The sequence below is a fragment of the Marmota monax genome, unplaced genomic scaffold, assembly GCF_021218885.2.
Source record: "Marmota monax isolate L192 unplaced genomic scaffold, Marmota_monax_Labrador192_F-V1.1 WCK01_AAM20220418_F8-fsc00063, whole genome shotgun sequence".
NCBI classification, from domain to species: Eukaryota; Metazoa; Chordata; class Mammalia; order Rodentia; family Sciuridae; genus Marmota; species Marmota monax.
Genome location: NW_026693726.1, coordinates 10,198,877 through 10,219,154, shown reverse-complemented (window position 1 = coordinate 10,219,154; position 20,278 = coordinate 10,198,877). Strand labels below are relative to the sequence as shown.

The window sequence follows — 20,278 nt, the reverse complement described above, 5'->3', positions numbered from 1 at the left end:
CTGGGAAAAGCCTGTGCAGAGACTGCATTCCAGTTCACCTCCCACTCCCCACAGGTGTCTCCCCTGAGGCATCCTCAGGAAACTGCCTGTACTCACATCTCCTTCCCAGAGTCCATTGCCTAGAAAACCCCCACCAAGATACCAACATTGCAAATCGGATGCCTGCCAGGTGAGAAGAAAACATAGGCAGACAGGAGTTAGGAGTGAGCTAGCTCCTACTCTGTCCCCAAACATTTGGCAGCATCAAGAAGGAACCCTGATAAGTGGTGTTTTTTCAAATGTCCCCTGTACCACTCTCTGGAGAATTAAGAGCTGAAAATCCCAGAAACCTGTGGGAGAAACTGACACAAAATTTGTTCAGTGAGAGAGATAATTTTCCCCCAGCTCATTCCTGGTTTGAGTCACAAATCAATAGAATCAAGAGTGACGCTGGTGGTAACATGACAGCATGGTTGTCTTAGCTGTCACCAAGACTAAGAAAGCCAGGCTCAGGACCAACAGAGCAGGTGGGTCTGAGGCTTAGGGACACATGGGGGGGCATCATCAGCATTCACCCCCTATCCTCGATACTAGGCAGTTTGTCTGAATACCAGCATCAGATCTATCTATGGCAAAAAGGAAGTAAAAAGAGAATACAGAGTGATATTAACATTATATACATGTGAACTTCACAAAGCTGAGACAGTCGGCTTCGACTTATAGATTTATTTTTTAGAAGTTATCATCTCCTTCATAAATGGAATCTAGAAAAGTCAATCTCATAGAAACTGAGAGCAGGAGAATGGTTATGAGAGACCAGGGAAAAGGAGCATAGCAAAGAGGTCCATCAACAAGTACAATACTATTATTTGGTCAGAGGAATAAATTCTGGAGTCTATGGCATAGCAGAGAGAATATAATTAACAGCAATGCATTATGGATCTCAAGTAGTTTCAAGAGAGGAAGTTGAGTGTATTTACCATAAAGAAATGATAAAAGTTTAAGGTGATGGTATGCTAATTACCCTGAGTTGATCGCCACCCAATGTATACATGAATCAGATCATTACAGTGTACTTCATAAATATTGACAAACATTATGTGTCAATCAATTTTTTTCAAATGCAATACAAGTCAATCCATGACCTTAAATCTTTGAAAAATAATATATTCTCAGTTCAGTCTCTGGGGAGAAAATTCTAAAAGTTCTTCTTCCCCTCTCTTATGGTTTGAATATGAGATGACCCCCCAAAATTCCTGAGTTAATATAAGAATATTCAGGAGTAACATGATTGGTTTATGAGAGCTGTAACCCAATCAGGCTATCCTACTATGAATGGACTGACTGTGTGATAACTATAGGCAGGTAAAGCATGGCAAGAGGAGGTGGGTCACTGGGGACATGCCCTAGAATGATTCATCTACCCTATGGACCCTTCCCCACTCCCCTCTCTCTGCCTCTGGCTGCCATGAGCAGAGCAGCACCCCTCTGCCATGCCCTTCCGCCATGATGTCTTGCCTCTCCTCAGGCTCAGAGCAATGAAATCAGATGACCATGGACTGAAACTTCTAAAAGCAAAAGCCCCAAATTAACTTTTCCTCCTCTAATTGTTCTTGTCAGGTATTTTGGTCATAGCAATGCCAACCTAACACACCCCCCTCTCACTCCTTATTCTACCCTACAGCCTCTTCTCTTCTGTATCTCGCATCTTACACTCAGCTCACTTCCTTACGTCTCCTACTCCTTCACCTTCCTGTAACTTTTTTTTTTTTTTTGCTGCCAGTGGCTCACTAGCCTTGCAAATATACCTCCCCACACTCTGTAGCCTTTCCAGGGGAGTGTATGAGTGTGTGGGGAGAAGGGCACTTTGCCTATCACTCCCACTGCGCTGTACAAGATCTGGGCCTTCAACTGCCCATGACACAAATTCCTTCTTCCCAGAACATGGGCAGCTTCATTGCTTTTCTTCCTGCCATACTAACTTCAAATGTCAAAGGGCCTTTAGAGATTGTCCTTTATTTCAGGACATCCTCCCTTCCTGTTGGGTGTTAAAAAGTCATAGATTTCATGAAATGATGGTAACAGTTAATAGAAGAAGTTTGGGTTGTTTTGTTTTGTTTTCAGTGTTTTTGGATAATTAGAATGCTTGAAACTGTAATGTTATCCCTCAAAACTTATTCTAAATTTTCCAAGCCCACTAAGTTCACAGTTCTGTATTAGGACCATGAACAGAGAAAGAACACAAAACAGGAAGCATTTAGGATTATCAGTCTGCAGCACATTGATTCCTATTGCTCTTGAAAGAGGCATTTGAGAAGAGGTTAAAAAGAAAGGAAAGGAGTCAACAGGACTTAATAACACACTAGACAATAGGCCAGGGCTCTTTACATACATGATTATATGCAGACATTATCATCTCCGTGTTACTAAAGATGAAACTGAGTTTCAGAAAGGATTGAAGAAATTGTTCAAAACCATTCAGCAGAGAAACAGCATAGCTGTAGATGGTAGAGGTCACCCCACAGCGAAGAATGGGACAGAGAAACATCCCTGATTGGGGAAGGGGTGCTTTAGAGATGGTGGAATTCATGGTTGAGTCCTAGGATAGAGTGCAGAGGACCCCAAACCAAAGTTGGGGGCAAAATCTGCCCCATTATGAAAGGATAGACAGGTACATTCTCCTGAAATAGAAATCACTAGAAGAGCTTCAGAGATGAAGCCAAGCAAATAAAGAATTATTATCTTTAACCTCACTAAAACACTGATCATCACGTGTCCACACATGTTGGTACGGAGAGGGTCACAGGGAAGCTTAATTCCCCGTCTACTAAACAATTCTGTTGTGATCTCAACCACAGAACTTTGCCTCAAGTGATCAGCAGTTTTTTTTTTTCTTTCTTTCTTTCTCTTCTTTCTTTTTTAACTGAGCTAACTCTACCACAGCATCCTGACAGTATAATTAACACTAGCCTGGGGAGAGGAATTGCTCTGCATTAAAAAATAAGTACTGTAGACAGATACTTTTAGATCTTCTTGCATGGCTGAGGAAGAATCAGTACACAGAGCATGAAGTCAAGAGAAGTCAAAGAACAAAGGAAAAGGAACGCTAATGAATTCTCAGATGTGTTAGAAACCTGTTAAGTCCTAGGTTTGACACTAGATGTGGAGTTAAGTGATTTTTAATTTTTTTTTAATTGTAATTCTAAAACTGAATATAATCCAAGAATGCTGTCTGTCATTTTACAAAACCTCACCAGTGATTACATGGGCAGGACATATAACGCACCAAAGGCGGAGTCAGTCCTCCAGGAGTCAGAAACAAAGGTGGTTGTCCAGGAAATGATGCATCTGTGTTCCTGCATTTATCTCTAACCGTGCTATTTGTCAGGAGGGTTGCACAGCTGGGTCATAATGTTTTGGAATTAAAAAGAGATATCACTGAGTCCAATATCTCAGTGTAAAAAGCAAGGAAATAGGCTTATTACAGTCCAATAGTTAGTGATAACCAAAGGATAAAATCCCAGGCCCTGTGGATATTGACCCAAGATGACCAGTGATCTTGACCCAGGGATGGCCCATTCTGTCTCATCACTAGATGATTCTGGGGCTCAAGGGCCCCCTTGCAACAATTATTTGAAACATCATCTTTCAGACCATCTTGTTAGGTTTGATAGTAATAAAAGGCTATCCTTCATAAATCAGCAGTTTCTTAATTGACATTCCCACCAAATAATATTCTAAGAAAATAAGAAAGAATTACATAAATATTTCCCAAACTACGATATCTTTCTGAAGTTATGTATCAGTCTCCCAGCTCTTAGTTATAAAATAAGATAGTATGTAGGAAAATGCTTGGTCAACTATCAGAACTCTTTAATATATTGATATTGCCATTATTATTGCTGTTTGTATTACTTACATTTTGAAATTGGTGTTGAAAGAAATATATAATAAAATAAACAAAACACTAATTCAGACTAACTTGGAGAAAGTAATCTAAATAATACACTGTCTTATCAAAACATATGGTTGTAATCATTAAGTCCATGGTCTAACTCAATGTTACTGCTGACAAAATGTAACCAAACTCGCATTTTGTCTGTCCTACTACAGGATAAAAAACAATTTCACTTGAAATTATGCATGGCATTTATGACTAGTGCGATAGGTTCCTTAAGAAAAGAAATTATCCTATTAATTATCATAAATATGTCTACATATGAAAACTTCATTAATCCAAATTTTCGGTAATTCAGAATTTAAGTTAATTTTCTATGTGTCAAAGTGAAATATGCCTTTCCTCCAAGATTATGCAAAGGTGTGTTTCAGTAGGGGACAAGCTAAATCAATGAAATTTAAATATCTACTCTCCGGAAAGAGATTCTATTCAAAAAGCTTTCAAAATCCTACATTGCTGCCATCTGGTGGTCAAATGCAGTTTTCTACCATTATTTCAAAAATTAGAACTATATAATAGTTTATATATTTACATGTACATATATCTTATAGATTTTTTATAATATATAGATAGAACAACATCTACATCCTTATGACATATAATAAATGTATATGCATATATTCTGTCAATATATACATGCTGTTGCATACAAATGTATTGCCATAAAGAATATACAAAAAGGGAATTAAATAATTACCTTTAAAAAATCCATATTTATATTAGTAATATATGCAAAGAAATTCTTTACTTAAATAAACCTAGAGTAGGTTATTAATTATTGTCTGTAACAAGTTCCTGTCTTAATAAATAGAACCCCCAAAACTAGGAATAGTTGCTACAACCACTTCATATCATTTTGTTTGTATAATACACAATTCAACACTTTGTGCCTTTTAAAAGTTACATTGTCATAGGTCTAAGCCACATAAGGGACTATAACTTATTAGGTGACTTTTGGCAAATAACTTGACTGCTGTATACTTTATTTTCTCATCTTCAAAGTGAAGATAATTTTACTTACCTCTCAGATATGTTGTAAAAATTAACTGTGGGTATACAAAGTGTCTGACATTTTGTAAGCATATAATTAACAGTAGCAATTATTAGCATTTCTGTCCTAAATAGCCAGTCAGGTTAGATTCAAGGAGAATGTACAGCTGATGTCTAGACCCCTAACCCTAAATTTTCCCTTGTCCTCTACCTAACAGAAAATCAATAATCCATTTTTTGTCCTTCTCAGGTAAGCATCAGGAGGAGTCTCTATACCCCAGCTATGATTTTTGCCTCTTAAAAAACAAAATATTTCTTTTTTTATACCTTTATTTTATTTATTTATTTATATGTGGTGCTGAGGATCGAACCCAGGGCCTCACATGTGCTAGGCGAGCACTCTACTGCTGAGCCAAAACCCCAGCCCTGCAAAATATTTCTTGATATTTTAAAATAGCCAAGAATATAAGAATTTCATACTCAAAATGGGGAGAATAGAAAATATCCACTTAATTCAACCCAGATTTTTAACAACTTTGTGAAAGGGCAAAGTCATAAATCCAAAGTCATAAATCCAAACATATTCCTCCCATTAACCTAGAGACAGTGACTGGGGCATTTCGATTCTGACAGTTCTCCAGCTATTGGGTCATGATGAACTAAAAGAAGGTGTCACTGGATGGACAGAAGCTAACAGCAGCTCTGTTCATCAGCAACTGTTACATACACTGTAGTTTCTTAATGGACTTGACTTAGATGGTTAGCCTCAAATTGTTACTTCTGTATTAGGATGTTTCACAGCAGGAAAATTAAATTCAAAGTTTTGTCTCATTGATGCAACACATTTGGAGTCACCACATAACTCCACCCAGGAGAGCCTGGCCAGACAACCCTCCCAACCTGCAAGTCAATAGCATTCACTAAGCACAGGTCATGATTGTGCTGACCACTGGGCAAAGGGAATAAGATTGGTCAAACACAAATAAATACAGACACAATCCCTTTTAACAAGAAAAAGTATCTGTCATAATCCAACAATAACCAGAGAAATATTAAGAAATCACACTAATAAAATGCAAAGAGAAAAGTGGTTCTTTGCACCATGAAGAAAGATGAAATTAGACCTGGCTTTGATCTTTGAGTCTCTCTCACTCATAATAAACATGATTATCAGGCACTGGGTACAGTTCTTTCAGCCATGTAGCTCATCCTTAGTCTAATAGGCTCCCTAATAGTGAACTCATTTAAAGAATCTTTTATTCGTTACCAATTAGTAGGTACATGGAGCCTCTGAAATAATTCAGTATAATATCCTTGTTCTATGGGCATATAAACAGAAATCGGTTTATAAATTTGAGTTAATACACTTCAAAACAAACCAGAAAGGGATTAATATACAATTCAGGTGTGTTGTAATCAACTCCTACATGCAAGAGTCTAGACAGGCAATAATAAAGATTAACAATCTTATCGGGATTATGAGACAACAAATTATTGGAGATATCTTTGATTTATTATAGTCATCAAAAGATGATTCCAGAGCTATAGAAAATGATGTGAGTCAAATTCCAGAAGAGACAAAGAGTCAATTGTTAATCACGGAAATGACTTGTGTCTTGGTATCTCAAAACTTATTTGAAAAGGCAATGAAAAAATTAATTTTGTATCTGGGAAAGAAGGACACAAAGCCAAGTTATCAGCACACATTTGTAAGAGCCCAAACCACATAATACCACAGCATGTCTTTTTGACAAACTGAATGAGCATAGGAATACCAGAATAATGATGACCTATTTAGACTTTAACAAAGCACTCAGCATTGTTTTATAAAATCCACAAAATGTATATATATATAATATATATAATATACATATACACACACATATATGTATATATGTATACATATGTATCCTTTATTCATATATATATATACACATGCACATACACATATATGTATATGTATATATATTTGTATATACATGAATAAAGGAGCTAAAGTTGACATAGCATTAAATAATCGTTTTCTAGAAGACTTGGATAAATAATAGTGCTGTTGCCTATTAGCTTTCTTTTTGAGTTCCAATAGGTAATACGTGAGTGTTTTTATGTGTCCCAACTTTGTATGTTAAAAGGTCCGTCTCAGCCTTGACAGGATTTGCCACATCAAAAAACCACAAAATCACCATGCAGCCTGCCAAAATCATCACCATCTCAGGTACACAACTTGCACAGTGTCAACTGCAGAGAAAGTCAAGTTTGACTGGATCAGGAAGCATTAACATTGTTGGAACCCCATTGGAACCCCATTACCCCCATTTCAATAGCCCATGGCACACCTGCAATGAGACTGTAAGTGCCCACTCAACAGGCATCTGGCCAGACTCCTCCTCGAGTTATCAGTGTGGTTATAAAAGGGTCAGAGGTTAAATCAGAAGCAGTGGTTTAAAAAAAAAAAAAAAAAAAAAAAGCAGGAACATGATGTGAAAACTTTGCAGCTGGTAGAACAACCAGCATATGGAAATAAGACAGTGACCCATGCGGTGGTTGTCAGTGCCCCTTCAGCTCTCGACCTAAGACCCAAGGACTAGGGACATGTGAGAAATAAACAGCAGCTCCACTGTGGACTTTTAGATTGTTAGTAGTAGTACTGACATAAATGTTTGCAAGGTAAATCATCAAGAAAAGTCAAAGGAAGACTTTAAAAGATTTTTAATGCATATAAGAAATCAAACTTATTGGAAGTAAATTACCTATCCCATGTTTCAGTGGGAAATGAACTACACATGGAGATGCTGACAGAAAACTGCCTCTTACTGTAGGAAACAACTGAACCCGTCAATAAGGAAAAGGATTGAAAGGGACCAAGCTGCTCACCACAATATCAAGTTACACTAAGACTTAGAACACTAACATCTGTAAGAGAATATATAGGGGCTGGGGATGTGGCTCAAGTGGTAGTGCACTTGCCTAGCATGCGTGAGGCACAGGGTTCGATTCTCAGCACTACATCAAAATAAAATAAAGATATTGTGTCCATCTTAAAAAAAAAAAACTAAAAAATAAATATTTTTTAAAAAGAGGCTATATATTTGTCAGTGGAGAGGGGTTGGGATAGGTGATCTCATTGTTACATAGCGCAATTTTTGATGCATTTTATATGCATACCAGCAATTATTACTGTGTTTGCACCGTACTCACTTAACTGGTGCTATGTAAAGAGTCTGCTAATATAAGTATTATAGAATGTGACTTGAAGAATGGATGCAAACGCTTCAGAAAAAGGATAGCAAAAAAGATCTAGTGCGATTTTTTATATATATCATATAGCTTAAGCTGATTTAAAACAAGCCTTAGACTAATTTTTGGTTTTCTTTCTTGAAATAAGCTAGTGGCTTGTTTGTGTAAAGCTTTTTTATTAAAAGAAAAATTGTAAAAATCTTGTACCTAGCACAGTATTGTTATAAAATTTACATGTAACATCTTACATGGTAGTTTAATTTTGTCAATTTCTTAATTGTGGGCAAATTAACAGTTGGCTTTGGCCTTTTGCTATAACATGCCTGTGTCATTCACTCAGCCCTGGCATCTGAGCAGACACGTCAGTTTCAGTTCTACTGTCACTTGGAAGTTCAGGCGCAGCATGAATTTTTGTCTACTACCTGCTGTTTGTTTTTTTTCTTTTTTCTTTTTTTCCTTATTTCTCTTACTTTTTCTTTCTTTTTTAGTTTAAAGTTTAAGAGGGAAAGTACCAGTGTTTCAGATTTGAACTATAATAGTTTGTATATTCAACATTTGAACTGTATTCTATTTTGTTGTACTCTTGTTTCAAAGTGTATTCAAGTAGATTTTCTGAAATATAGAAATGAAATTGAAAATAAAAAAAGACATAGTAGAGAAACAGTTGCATTGGAGGAGAAATTCTAAAACCTCTGAGAGCAGTACAGAGAATTCAGAAATATAAAGGAGAATCTGTATCCTGGTTGACCACCACTTTGTCATATCCTGCAGGAGACCATTAAGTTATATAAATACCCATTTGTTCCTTTAGTCTATCATATTCCTCATGCTCAAATACTAAAACCGTATTTTTTCCTTTGATTACTATAAGCATTCACTGCTGGGGCAGGAGTTTTGTATGAATTGCCAACTGCTGTATCCCTACTGCTTAGGAGAGTGTTCAATAAATAGTTGCTGAATGAATGGTAAATATGATCAGTCTAGTCACTGAAACAATCCACCTGCTGGGTATAAGATAAATAATTTTAAATCAGTAGCTTTTCTCTGCAGTAATAATAAGAACTTACAATTGAAAATGGAAAAACCATCCCATTAACAAAAGTGATAAAAACTATAAAATAGTCACAACATGAGCATGAACATAGAGAAAGAATAGTATAAATCTTATTGGGAGACATAAAATAAAATTGGAATAAATGAAAAGATATACCATTGGTGGGTGGGAAGACAGTAATAAAAATGTCATTTCTTCCAAAAGGAATATGAGAAAACATGCAATTCTAATTAGTATCCCCCAATAATCTTTTATTTCAATATAATTATCTTGGTATTTATTCTTTCATACAATGTTCATGGCCAGTCCCCATCACACCCCACACAGGTGCCCTAGGGCAGTGACTACATCTGGAACTGGCAACACTTTTCCCACACAGCCACAAATAGCGGGGACATGCTGTCCTGCGATCACTAGGCAAGGAGGTGCTATGCTGGGTGGGGGTGAAGCTCTTTCTTTTTACCTTTTCTTGGTCTCTTCAGTTCCTTCTGTGAGCCATGCCTCCTAGGTCAGTGACATTCAGAGATGTGGACATAGATTTCTTCCAGGAGAAGTAGTAATGGCTTTAGCCTTCTCAAAGAAATTGATACAGATCAGATGTATAATTGTGTGCGTGTGTGTGTTTGTGTGTGTGTGTGTGATGTTAGAGAACTGTGGCCATCTGGTCTCACTGGGCTACTTCCGTATCCTGGCAGTTATGGATAATGTCAAAGTCTACATGGAGGCATAGATGTGTGTTTGACAAACTGAGCTCACTTCCTTTGGATATATTCTCAGATGTGGAATTGCTGGATTGTATGATCTTTCTATTTCTAAGCCACATGTGGTTTCCTTAGTAGAACAAAGGGAAAAGCCCCAGTTGAGGACAGATGTGAGAAGAGATTTGTTTTCAGGGTGCTGTGTTATCAAACCTATTGGTGATCTTCACTTCTAGTTGGGTCACGAAGTGAGCCAATGGAAGAACCCCCCACCAGAACCTTTGTAATGTCCCAAATGACTGTAACCAACCAGGAAAGTCAGGACAAACATTTATGGGACATCAAAGAAGTTGAATTAGAAACAAACATTAAATTTAAGCTCAAATCATATTTCAAAACTGATGATTTCATGGGAATCGTTCAGGAAGGAGACCTGAGAAGCTTAATGTAGGTCAGAACAGGCTTCTCTCTGACAAGCCGGATGTCACACACGTGGGAGGGAGATGTAATGACCATAAGGCAACAGGAAACCCCTCAGAGGTACTGCTTCACACGATTCACATGGGGCAGCAGCATTTTGAACAGAGAGGGCAAAGAAAAGTCATAGTAACAAAGGGACAATTTTCTTCACACAGAAGAGGGCTTATAATGAAAATATCTCTAAACATAATGAATATGGGAAATAATGGTGGCATGTCGGCTCTTACCAAGCAAGAGAAAATTCAGGTAGGGAATCACTATAAATTCAACCAATGGAGAAACCAACTCTTGGGTCTTCTCAGAGCTTATTTGGAATAGAAACACCATAAGTGTAACCAAAATGGGAGCATGAAATTACACCCTCAGTCATACATAAAGAACTCACTCTAAAGAGAAAACTTTCAAATGTAATATATGTGGTAAAACTTCCCATTTAAAAAATCTAACCTCGCTGAACTTCAGAAAATGCACACAGGAAGGAAATCCTATAAATGTAGCAAATGTGAGAAAACCCTCATTAGCAAATCAGTCCTTCCAGAACATCACAGAACACATGCAGGGGAGAAACCCCATGCATGCAACAAAAGTGAGAAATCCCTCTGCCACAAGTCAGACCTCACTGTCCATGGGGAAAAAAAAGTCTATGAATGTGAAAAATTTAGAAAATTATTTTGCCAGAAATCACATTTCAGCAAACATCAGGGAACTCACACAAGGGAGGAGCGCCATATGGCAGGAGCTGGCTGTCTGTTCTCCGAATCCTACTCTTTACTCTCGAGTCCAGTTAGCCTGTGTTTCTCAATCTCCTATGACTCTGGGTGAGAACACGTGTTATGGTTTAGATATGAGGTGAAATGATTGGGTTATGAAAGCCTTAACCTAATCAGTGCATTAATCTCCTGATCGGGATTAACTAAGTGGTGGTGTTAGGCAGGTATGGTGTATCTGGAGGAAGTGGGTCGATGGGGGTTAATATTTTGTCCATGAGAGGAAATTTTTCTCTGCTTCCTGGTGCCATGTTCCCAGTGCTTTCCTTCACCACAACCCTTCTACAATGATGTTCTGCCTCAACTCCAATCTTAAGGAATGGATGCAGTCAGCCATCTATGGACTGAGGCCTCCGAAACTCTGAAACCCAAAATAAATTTTTCCTCCTTAAAATTGTTCTTGTTGGGTCTTTTGGTCACAGCAGTGAAAAAGCTAACAAAAACACCACATAACTGAATTCTGGCCAAGAGAGTATGGATGCAAGAGAGAAAGATTACTTCCAGACCTGGCAACCAAAAATTCCCATGTGTTCCTGGTTTCTTATCCCCTGCAGGAGTCAAGTGCAGGTGACTCCAGAGCACCCTTGTGAGCCATAGTTGGAAGATGGTGTTGTGGGGCAGGTCACTCAGAAAACACACCAAGTCCCAGTTATGTCCAAATTAAAGAGTCTTTTGTCCAACTAGCTGGGACTTTCCTGTAGGACCAAGTTGTCTCTTCAGAAAACAGCCTTGAGATTCAGCATTTTAGGGTATTTAAAGGCAAAAATGACATCCAGGTTGACATAGCTAAAAGCAAGCAGGTACAGAAGCTGAATTGGGCAGTTAGCGAGACAATGCAGGGAGTACATTGGTATTTCCCAGGGTACTATCCAGATTGGCATAGCAGCAAGCAAGCAGAAGGAAAGTGAGTCAGAATGACCCTAGTTGAGTACTAACATCTAGACAATCAATTTCTGACAGGGTACATTGCCCAAGAAAAATGAAAACCAAAGAGAGAAAAATTTTATATTATATAAGAATTGCCATTTTGTGTTGCCAAGTATGCCAAGGTAGGTAACTATTAATGGGTACAGAGGTGGGGCTTTCCCATGGGAGAAGCATTTCTTACATGCTATGGAGTCTCAGGGCAAAATGGAGTCTGTTTGGTCATTGCCCATACAGCCTGGCCCATAAAAAAATGGCAACCATGATATCAGAAGTGATTAATTGAGGAGAGCATAGATTACCACACCTCTACCCTGAAATCTCCATTTCTATTCTATATGAGTATGAAATAAATAACTGCTTTATTGAAAAAAATTAATGACAATGGGAAATAGGCTATAAAGCCACATTTTTTTTAAAATTCTGTATGGTATTGACATGAAAATAGATTTAAAATAATAAATCAATAGAACAAAATAGACAACCTAGAAATCAATCCCAGCATATATGTGGCAAAAGGATATTACGTATTCATTGCATGAGTAATAAACTAATTATTTAATAAAAGTATTAGTATTGGGCTGGGATTGTGGCTCAGTGGCAGATCACTCACCTAGCATGTGTGAGGCCCTGGGTTCGATCTTCAGCACCACATAAAAATAAATAAATTAAATGAAGGTATTGTGTCCAACTACAACTAAAAAATAAATATTTTAAAAAAACTACTAGCATAGTATTGGGGAGAAAATAAAGTTGGGCCTCTATTTATATGATATACAAGACAGATTTCAGTGTGTGCAAGATTTAACCTTTAAAAATAAAACAAAACAAAATTTTAAAGTTAAAATAAAAATGTAAGAGTTGAGTGCAGTGCATATGCCCATACTAGGGAGACGAGGCAGGAGGATTGTAAGTTCTTACAATTTAATAAGACATTTACTCAAAATAAAAAATAAAAGGGCTAGGGGTATAGCTCACTGGTACAACACTGGCCTAGCGTGCATGAGACCCTGAGTTCAACCCCAGTACCACAAAAGAAAGAAAATATAAAAGACTGTATATCCAATCTAGTTTGTAAAGAAAAATGTATTAATCTAGTGAGAAAAAAAAAATCTTAATATTGAACCAGAAAATTAAGAAGGAATGAAGGAAGGGAGGATGGAGGGGAAAATATTTGACAATATAATTTTTTTAAAATTAGAACATAAGTATAAACAAAATTCACAGACAAAATAAGTGATCAATATCTCTTGGGAAAAAAAAAACACTTTATACATTAAAGACCATCAAAATCTGAAGTATAGGAAAAGGTCTTACAAAATAATATATAATAACATGAACAAAGGAAATAAATATACAATTCACATAAGAACAAATCAATGTGACCAGCAAACATATAAATGCATGCTCAAAATCATCTGTGGTCAAATAAAGGCAAATAATAATAATAATATATCACATTTTACAAAAATTAAGGCAAAATAAACATATTATCATGACAATGTGAAAGAGAGGAGACTCCTCTTCACTATAAGGTAAAATATCAGTCTTACAATCTTTCTGGAAAACAATCTAGCAATCTTTATTTCACCTTAATATTCTCTCACCCCTTAATCTAATAATTCTACTGGGTCATATACAATATATCACATTTTATATCATATGCAAATAAGGGCATCAGTACCTAAAGTGTGCTTACTGTAGCATTGTTGAAAATGGTCAACAATTGCAAGCATATGGATGCTCATCAGTTTGTTGAATTGAATGATTAATTTATATTGTAAAATATTATGCATCATTTAAAAGAATAAGATTGAATTTTTATCACATAGTTGGAAAGATTTCCTTAAGGGTTGGTTGGTTTGTTCAAGTGAGAAAGGGAAAATGCAAAAACATAGGAATAACATAATCCCATATTTAAAAATAACTAAAAATTGCTGTTATTATATATCTGTACAGTTATAAGTTTGTCTATTTTTAGTTTACAACTAGAGAGCATAAGAGACAATAGAATAAAGGTCAAATCAGTACTGCCTGATTTGAGGAGGACAGAAAAGGGACAAGAGAAGGCAAACAAATAGAAATTATAAACCTTTAAAAAAAATCTCCAAATACACTTGCTACAACTTAAGCATTTATTTCCAATTATATATGTGTGTACATACATATGCAGAACACTTTTAAATAATTTTTTAAATTAAAAAGACAGAAATGAAGGAGAAAGAAGAGGACCAGAAAGAGGAAAGAGTTAAAAAGGAAGACAGGGGCAGGCAGAAAGAGGAAATTGGCATTGCCAATTCTGCCTTTTCAGACTCACATGACCATCAACTTTCTGCTTCACTTGCTAGTGACTAAATGTTGACAGCTTTCAATAATATCAAATACTTAAACAACTTGCTCAAAAAGTGAGGGTTATTTAGCTCTTGCAATTTTTTTTCCTTCCCTCCTGCTATGATTGAATATAGGTCATCCGTTCAAAACTCATGTTGAAGTTTAATCCTTATGAGATGATAAGAAATGGGACCAGGCCATACCTTTCAGAGGTGATTAGGGCTCTGTCGTCAGGAATGATTTAATGCATTTATGTAGATTAATAGGTTAATGAGTTATCTAAAGAGTCTACTGTAACATTCAGTTTGGCCAGTTTTCCTTGCACTCCCTGTCACCATGTGATGCCCTGTGCCACCTTGGGATTCTGCCAGTATAAAGAGGCTATCACCAGGTGTGGTCCCTCAGTCTCAGAGCACAGCCATGAGCCAAAGTGAGCCCTTTTTCTGTACAATCTGTTTATTCTGGCGTGTTGTCATCAGCAACAGAAACCTGACAGGTCATCTCCCTATCTCTTCTTCCTTCTGGAAGCAGGAACAACCTATTACTGATCATGAATGTCATCTGCATGGCTCTGAATTTTACCTAACTACATGGAAATCTTCTAAGTTGATATGTCTACCTTCTGATTTCCTAAGCATTTTGTAGCACTTACAAAATCTAAGATAATTTATTAGGTAAGAGGATTTTCTGAAAACTGTTTAATTCCAAGAAAAGCTTGCTTTTGCGAAACAACAAAAGCTTCCTTATCTTCTTAATTACAAAAGACTTGAGGATGTATTTTCCAAAACCATTTCTGAATCACCTTAATAAATTGTAGCTATTGTTTAAACACCTTGAAGACATGCAGAAAACAAAGAAGGATAACAATTTCTCAAGAAATCAAGGTCAATAGTTTTTTGCTACCATTCAACAGTTTATAATAATAAAATCAAACTTGTCACCCAATATACTGGGAAAGTAATTACAATGAACATATTTTGAGGCTGTGGGTTAGCATAAGGTGTCAGCAAGGAATTATGAATGATGACAATGTTTTTGGTTTAAGGAACAATTGATGAGGAATATACAGATTGTGGAAAGAAGTTCTAATACAAATAGCAAGTGTATAGAGTAAAATTGATATTTAAACTTTAATTCAGTTCAACAAGTGCAAATTATCTACGCCCACTAAAATTTTATATTCAATCTTCATCTGGTCATTTATTCAACATGCCTCCCTCATCCCTTTCTGCTTTAGGAAGAATAGAGGTCTAAACCTGAAGTACCTTGATTGACAGCAATTCTGGTTTCATTTTATTGAGCCCCTACTCAATAAGAAACTCCCTCAATATCTAATTAATTTAAGCATAATTGCAACTTTATAAACTAAGCATTTATTTCACCATCTTAAGATGAAAAGAACAAGGCTCAGAGATGTACGATGAACACGACCAACACCTAACCGTCTGTAAATGGCCAAGCAGAGAGGCACAGTCATGGCTAACTTCAATACCTCTGCCCTTTCTGTTCTACTGCAATGAGTTTCTTGTTAGGTCGATCCTGTGCTAGGGAGGTCGAAACACAGAGAACCCATCATAACCAAAGCTATTTAGCTTGGAATCGCTGACTCACTGTTACTCATTGTAGGCCATTATGGCTGATTTATTCAACACCTGTAGGATGGATCAGAACACACAACTGTACCCCATCAGTCTCATCTCCTTAGACAGTTATCTCATGGGAGGATACCCCACCCACCTGCCCCAATCATTGCATGTCCTCCACACTGAGCTACATGGTATTTCAAAGAGAGAGAGAGAAAGAGAGACCCTGAGTAGATGGAGGCACAGATCTGTGGACAGGACAAATCATGCTTGTCCCTTTAGTTAGATGAATAAAACCTCCAAATACACTTGCTACAGATCAACTGAAATAGAAACAATCAATTTAAATGTCGCCAGATTGAAAGACTTCCATAATGTATCCACATTTTTTTTAATAGCTGGAGGGCTTCTCCAAAAAGAAACATACTTAAACCTAAACATCAAATGATTGCCTAATTTTCAAATAAGTTTTCCTGGAAACCTGCATATTTCTTCTGAGGAAAATCATATACATAGTCAGAGAGCTCAACCATGATTGTGTTACACATCTTCTCTGAGAGGCTAGGGGACTCACACTGCCTTTTGGGATGTATAGACCTTTGTTTTTAAATAAATCTTTGCTTGTGTTTTGCTTTTGATGCATCCTGGAATTCTTTTCAGCAGTAAAAATTCAAGAACCCACACTGGGGTTGTGGCTCAGCAGTAGAGCACTCACCTAGCCCATGAGAGGCCCTGGATTCGATCCTCAGCACCATATAAAAATAAATAAATAAATAAATAAGGGTATTGACAACTACAACTAAAAAATAAATATTTTTTAAAAAAGAAAGAAAGAAAAGTCAAGAACCCTCCCAGGCCAAGTTTCCATTCTCCTCTTTGGATGGACCTTGTCAGAACCCTGTCCAATGACAACTCCACCATCAACATCCCAAACTCCCAGGACTCATAGCCAAGTGACCTGAGGAACTTAGTCAGGACAAGAATATTAGAGGTTGCTATGTGATTGAAATAAGGCCTCAGAATCTTATACTCAAGTTCATGGTGGTTTGTAGCAGTCAGAGTCTCTAGTCTAGCAACTTTCAGTTTGCAGCTAGGAAGAAAATGGCTTCATGCGGGATCCTTCATGATCCAGCCCCTGCCTAACTCTCCAACTTCAGGTCGTGTCCTTCTGCCATTGTCTATCTCAATGGCACACCCAATTCAGAGCAAAGCAGCAAAGTGCAATGAACACATCACTTAAAGTTTGTGTACCTCTATTTCCTCATTTTCAGAACACAGATAATTCAACATTCAGTTCTTCAGCACATTTTTATTGAGACTCAACAGTACCAAGAACTAACTAACTCTCTCTCTCTCTCTCTCTCTCTCTCTCTCTCTCTCTCTCTCTCTCTCAATCTAATAAGAATGGTATGAGGATTAACTCATTAAAATTGATTAATGAGGATTAAATTTCATGCAAAATTCTTAACCTAGTGATTGACGACTAATAAATTCTCCACAAATACATGAGCTATTATTATTATTCTTGCTTCCTTATCATACCTCTACACCTTGGATATGCAGCCCTATCTGACTGAAATGTCCTTCCCCAGCTTATTCATCCTTCAGGACTCAAAAAGCATCTCCTCTGTAAAGCCTCCCCTGTTTCCTTTTAAAGGAACAGTCACCAGGTCTTTCTCCTCCTCTGAGTCATTTTTGTACATAATGTCAGTTATAGAAATATTCCTGTGGTATTGCAACACTTTGTTTAATAACTGCCTGTCCTTTCCTTACCAGACACTGAATTCCTTGAAGCAAATGGAGAATGGTGTAATTCATAGTACTAGTTCCAACATTTAACACAATGGCAATTATGCAACTGTGATATAGATTCTCCATATTTTTATACTGAAGAAAAGAATGGCTTGCCTGAGTTTACACAGTTGACTGGTCATAACACCTGAGGTCTCTGGTCTCCTGATTCCCCGACCCAGGCACTTTTCTCTTGATCATACTGCTTTTCTAAATCACTGGAGAGAGGGACCATAATATGCTGGTGTCAAGAGGCTACAGAGCAGCCTTCTCTGCTACTCAGAGGCCTAGATCAGCCTGGGTTCAATCAGAAAACTGAAACTGCAAAGTAATTTAAATAGACATTAGGATCATTGCAAGTCCTGGCAGAACTTACCTCCCACATTGACTTTTGCTTTTCATTTTTCTCTATTTTCCCTTTAAAAGATAAAATTAACAAATAAAATTTTAATTGTTTAAAAACTCCATTAGAAAATTAAATATATTATTTTGGTGGGATAGCAGATTTTTAAAAGTTTTGATAATATTGTTTTTTAAGTGAATATAAAATCAGTAGCAAAAAAAAAGTCCTTTATAAGTGATGAAGTGACAACTGAATCATTTTAAACAAATCAAGAAATGTTTCAGAGTAAATCTAGTCTCCTATTTAACTTGATAGATACAGATCTAGACATTGTATGTTAATATCTATCTAGTTCTATTACTATAAATGGAAAATGTACATATAATTATACTTAATATACATGTGGTCCCCAATTTACAATGGTTTAACTTATGATTTTTTTTTTGACTTTACAATGGTGCAAAAGCAATATATATCCAGTAGAAATCACACTTGGAATTTTGAACTTCAGTCTTTTCTCAGGCTAGAAATTCATGGCACAATACTCTTATGAAGCCCAACTATGAGCTAAAATGTGTTCAGAGCAATATAATATGTGTTCACAGCATCCTTCCAGGACCAATAGGTATTCGGACAATTATATACTAAACAAGCATTAATTCAACAAATATTTGTTAAATTCTTATTGTGTGCCAGAAACCACACTAGAAAGACAGTGGCCAAACAAGACAAGAAACACCCTGGCCTGATTGGATTTACTCTGTACTGGGAAAACTAGACAACCACATGAACAAATAAGTGGTGAAATTATGGATTGCAATAATTCCTCAAAGGAAATAAACATGGTTATATAAGCTGAGAGAGGTTAATTTAGGTGGTGTGGTCAAGAAAGCCTTTTTTGAGCTCTTTCTCCTCCACTGTGGCTCTCTGGCTGGTGCTTTGCACAGAAAGCACAGAGATTGGCCGACGTCACAAGGAAAATGGTGGAAAATTCACCATTGCCATTACCAGAAAGAGTGATTTATGGCGTTGTTCTTTTCTTAAGCTTCATACTTTATCTTGTAGATTTTATTCCTGAATATTGGCTAAGCTTCTTAGGCTTAACCTATTGACCTCAAAAATATTGGGCAGTCATATTACTTGTCCCCCTCCTTATTACCATAACAATTGGTTATGTACTTTTATTGGGAACTAACATAATGAATACTTCTTCACTCCATTCATACAATCATAGATAACTGTTCTAAAAATCAACAGTGGAAGAAATACCAAGAAAAGGCCATCCCTATGTTAAAAGATATTTCTCTTAGTAAAGTAAATCAAATGTTCTTTCTTGCAGCCAAAGAATTTCATACCAAAACTTGACTTGTGTATATTTTATACATGCTAATATCAAGCATGATAAATTTTTAACAGGATAATTCTGATCCTAATTATATTGACTATTTTCTCTTATTAATGCCCAGTATTGAAATATATATAAAGAAAGAAGTTGATCTTTTCCTAGGTAAAGGTCAATTAATATTGTAAATGTTTTCAAATATTAGTTTCAAATATTAATAGAATAAAAAATACTGCATTACCCTAAAAACTAACAAAAAAAAAGACCTTTTGGAGAAGATGATATCTGACCTGTGGTCTAAAAAATGAGGATGAAATAAACTTTCAAAGAGCTAGGGAAAGAGTATTCCACTCAGAGGGAAAGGTAAGTAGAAAGACCCTTGTGGCAAAGAGTTTGAGTGCTAAGAGACAGAAAAGAGATGGTGTAGCTGGCACACAGAATTAAAGTAGTAAATATAAAATAAGAACAGAAAGATGGGCAGAGACCCAAGCCAGGAGGGCCCTACAGGCCACAAAAAAAGATTTTGGATTTAAGTATAAGAAGTGATATGACTGATTATCTATGTATGTTTGCATGAGTATGAGTATGCATAAATTTATGCATGAGTGTGTGTATGTGTATGGTACAGAGCACTCTGGAAATTGAACCCAGAACCTCACTTGTGCTAGATAAGTGTTATGCCAGAAGCCACCCCCGCCCTCATCTTTCACACACGTTTTTTGACTGTCCTGTTCCAGGGACAATTTAGTTTACTTATCATGGTCCCCAAACTATTGCTCTTGTTGCAAACTCTGATCCTTT

At 36.7% G+C, this 20,278-nt stretch overlaps 1 pseudogene; it reads left to right on the top strand.

Moving 5' to 3' along the window:
- Positions 1 to 19,115: 19,115 nt before the first annotated feature.
- LOC124103877 (phosphatidylinositol N-acetylglucosaminyltransferase subunit P-like) lies at positions 19,116 to 19,500 on the top strand (annotated as a pseudogene).
- The last annotated feature ends 778 nt before the right edge of the window (positions 19,501 to 20,278 follow it).